Raw genomic sequence first — 4741 nt, forward strand, 5'->3', positions numbered from 1 at the left:
GATGTGCAAGCCGTTTTCCTCAGGACACGGAATCTGATGTGTGGAGATGTCATGCAGATGGTGGTGGGTGGAAAAACTTCCAATTTTTCCATTGATTTTAATCTGAAAATCAGTTATATTTCAAGATATTTACATTAAATGAACGTAAACAATCTGAATTTTGGGAGATAAAAGTGGTTTTAATATTTTACACATTTACATAAATGTGTTAGACATTTTATTTCTAACTGTTCAATCATTTTAATTTATGCAGTTTAACAAAATATATTAAATGTATATTTCTGTATACAGCAGTGCTTCGTCAACACTATGTACAGTGGGGATGGGGAACTGCTGACCTCGACTCGGGATGTTGTGAGGTGGTGGAGGGAAGACCTTCTGCCACGGTGTGGCATCAGACTCCGGTGGACCTAGCAGTGCTAGCGGGTCATTTGTTATGGGAATGTTTTTAGTGAAGTTCTGTTAAATCTCTGGGGTTGATTCTAAAACACAATCACAATATATCATTTTTTATGGACGTATTCTTGGCTGAGATGTTCTCTACAGTTGATGGTGAGACCCTGAAGCTGCTGCCCCCACCCACACAAGCTCTGTCCTGCATAGAGGTAAACACAACTTTAGAAGTATAATCAGTCGTGTTTCAGCTGTGGTTTGTTTTAAATTATGCACATTCCATGTTACCCACTCAGGTGGAGGCCAATGATGAAGAGACGCTGTCTGTGTGTTCAGAAAGACCATCGATGGTACAGTTTGGTCCACACTTTCTAACGTTAAGCAACAACCAGTTCACCTGTCTTGACACAGGTTGAGTGTGGACAATACAGTAAATGTTGGTGAACTCTTATTGTCGACTAATGGTTGTGTCTGCTCATTGTACTAAAAACGTGCTTCATCGCTTTCTGTTCCATAAATGATCAGTGTCCATGGTTATTTTACAGGAAGACAGAACCCTTCTGAGCCTGTGGCCTCCACCTCGACACAAACAGCACGATCAAGAGATGCAAGAATTTAAATAGAGGGTAGTCCATGTGAAGTTGGCATTAGTTTTGAAGTGAGCCAGGAAACATGGCTGAAATAACCATCATTCCCTTCAGGTTGGAGCAGACTCTGTGAGGGGGCTCTATTAAAGAAAATTGTAACTTGACTTTGAATACAAGAAAATCAAGATTAAAATAAAGCTGGAGAAACTGGAGGATGAGGAAAAAAGTAACTCAGTGATAAGTTAGTGATAATGAACCAAAATGTGTGCTCCTTTTCAGGAGCGGCAGAAAAAGAACAAATGATAAAAAAAAAACAAAATCTGACACTGCCAAACACAATATAATAAAACATGTCTTTTTAACTAAAGAATGGCTGTGTAATGGCTTCTCTTACGACCATCCCTGCAGGATATTCGAGGGTGATGGGGTCCACCACATCAGGGGGGAGGGAGGTCAGTGGGAGGCTCCTCTCCTTCGTCAGGGCAGCCATGTTGTGTAACACAACACATGCAGATATTATCCTGCATGCCCTGTCAGGGGCCACACTGAGTCCTTTGAGGCTGTGGAACCGGGCTCTCAGGAGTCCAAATGTCATCTCCATCCTGACCCTGGTTTTTGCAGGAGTCTTGGGACACGTTGCCACCAGGTCACGTCATCTGCAGGAGCATTTAAGGTCAACATGATTAGTCGATGCACTGAAATAGTTAATGTGTGATAACAGTGGTGCATCACCATCTTTGCATATTTGGACTGTTTAAGATGAGGGAAGGTTAACTAACTGAATGTGTATTGTGTACATTGCACATGTTTGTATTGTGTGAACTACCTGAATGTTGAGGCTGTGAAAACTTTTTCTGTTTACAAAGTCAGCCTCATTTTCCCCAGACTGGCTCATAGTGGGATGTGTGTGCAGTCAGTGGCACCTGTTACCCTTGGAAATCCTGTGAAAAGGACATGCTGCATGAAGTACACAGCTCAGAAGGGTTACAGCATGACGTGAATATTGTGTATGTAGCCTAATGTCTTACCTGCTATTGCATCTGTTGCTGCGGTGATACAGCTTGGTAAGAAGCGAACCAGCGTCATAGTCCAGAAAACCCAGAGTTAACCCTTAAGTTACCCCAATCCGGCTTCGTAGTCCAGGCCTCAGGTCTACATGACTAGATGTACTGAGTTGCTGCCATGTGATTGGCTGATGAGGTCTTAGGACCTGATAAAGTGGGTGTTGAGGAACCATGTGAGACACGTGAGGAAAGACGTCATTGGCTTCTTCATTTGTGATCTCACACACAGAAACATAACCTCACTGCTGTAGGAGTTGTGTAAGACTTTTGCTCCTGTGGGCTTTCACACACAAACATGGCTGACACACACCCTGGTTGTGTCAGTGCTCTGAGCTCAGTGTTTCTGGTATCATGGCTCAGAGGGAGGAGAGGCCAGAGAACAAGATGCTTGTGAGATGATGAAGTGCTTGGTTTTCTTGGTGAACAGAACTCTGCTTTCTGTCTTTCTTCATCTCAGAGGAAAGAAAACATTTAATCATTCAGTTTTTGTTTTTGGCCACTAGGGGGCAGTGACACAGATTACGTCTGAAGGTGAGGCTCTGAACATGATGGATTCATTTAGCTCCATTAATATGTCAGTAAAAGCCTTTACTTTTATCTCCAGTTAACAGTTCACCATCAGCAGACTTTAATGACTTAAAACACAAAAAACGGATGTTTGGACATCAGAGCAGTGAGACTGAATTAGAGATTTTTTTCATCTATGACTAAAACTAATAACAAAATCATTTCTGATTACGTTTCTGTTCATTGCTTCACATCTTCATGTTCACAACAGCACTCATTTGATGTCTGAAGAAGTCAAGTCTTCTTGGCTCAACGCTTCAGTAGGAACATCAACTGGTTTGGTGCGATGCACAAACCTACAGGTAGTTTCTAGTTTCCAGGAATCAGACCACTTCTTACCCGATGAGCTGCCAGCTGTTTCTGCATCATTCCAAACATCATTCCTGAAGACATCTGCCTTCATTTTCCCTCAGTCAGACCAAATCAACTTTTTTCCTCTCAGATCCATTTGGAGGACACACACACACACACACACACACACAGGTGATGGAGATGGACCTGATGACCATCTTTTGATGTTATTAGGAAAAAATGCTAATCCCTAACTTTTTGTGAGGAGTGTAAAAGAAGTTACATGTGAAATAAAACAAAAGGGAAACCAACTTTTTACTGGACCCTCGCTGATGTTTATAAGCGTTTAGTTGCAGCATCATCTGCTACTATTCAGCTTTATTTGTCAGGCGCCACTAGACAACAACGTCATCTTAGGGCACTTTACAGACAAACCAATCATACAGAGAACAGTATGGTTCTGGTAAGTTCTGGTCAGCAATAAGTGTTAACTGAATCTACAGTTATGATTGCAGCCTGGAATATCAGACACCATTCCCATCTCAGGAATCTTAGCTTTCCAGTGATGTATAACATGTAGGTACTTGGAAGGGAGGCTGAGTAAAATACATATTTATTTGTCCCGTTTGTCCCACGGACATCTGGTACCAATCAGTTAATACAAAAGGACCTCGTTCTGAATCATAGAAACCCCACCCATATGGCCTTTACTTTTGTTATCAAGGTTTTTAATGTTTTTAGTTACTGATGCTGGTTTTATGTCGTCTTGGTGCTTGTGGACCTTACTGCTGCTTCTTACATCGTGGATATTGGCATGTTGGGGACGGGGGAAGGTGTGGCCTAGTGCTTGGAGAGGTGGACTTGGACCTGAAGGGTCCAGGTTCAAGTCTACAGACTGGCAAGGCCTTTAACCCCCACCTGCTACCCCGGGCACTTAAATATGGCTGCCCTCTGTGGAGAAATGGTCCCTCTGTCCAGCCTTTGTTGTACCGTGGACGACCCTGAACCTTTTCAGTTTTAAGGCCATATCATCCGTCCAAGTGGCTCTGACACCCACCCTGTGGACATTAGTGTCTTGTCTCCATTTGAAACCCACTTCCTTCAATATGGAGGTGAAACTAGAGGACGACCATAAATTCGGTACATAGATCAGCTCTTTAAAGGTCCCATATGATGCAAAATTCACTTTCTAAATCTTTTCTAACATGAGGCCCAAAAATGAGAAAATTCTGTCTCCTCTCACTTGCTTGCTCCATTTTTTAGCGAATGTGTGCTCAAACCGTGGAGTCTGAGATTTTTTCCTTTGTGACCTCACGAAGGGAAACAACCACATGGATACTGCAGTTGACCTGACCCCCGGCTGACCGAGCCTGCCCTCTAAAATCACAGAGTGGGCACCAGAGAAAGCTGGATCCTGTCCCAGAGTGGGGCGTGGACCGGATCCACTCATGAACATTTAAAATTTCAGACACAGAAACAGCCTGTTCTCGGTAGAGCTCAGTAGAGCCACAGTCGATCTGAAATTAGGACCAAAGCTGAATTAATACACTTTGAAAACAATGTTGTTGGACCTTCAACACTCACATGAAATTTAATAATGAAAAGAAAACAAAAAGAAAAAAAACAGCTTATTCCAGCTGAGACAAATGACCAAAATAAAGAGCATTTTCTGCAGGTGGGACTTTATACACGTCTTCATTAGCACTCATCTTTTCACCCTGGCGTACATCAGCGTCGGTCTTATTCATTATTTTCATGTTTCTCTTACTGTCAGCAGGGTGACCAACGTTTGGAAACGAGCTTTATGAATGAACCCAGATGCGATTGGACCCATAAAAG

The sequence above is a fragment of the Melanotaenia boesemani genome, chromosome 21 (assembly GCF_017639745.1).
Source record: "Melanotaenia boesemani isolate fMelBoe1 chromosome 21, fMelBoe1.pri, whole genome shotgun sequence".
NCBI lineage: Eukaryota > Metazoa > Chordata > Actinopteri > Atheriniformes > Melanotaeniidae > Melanotaenia > Melanotaenia boesemani.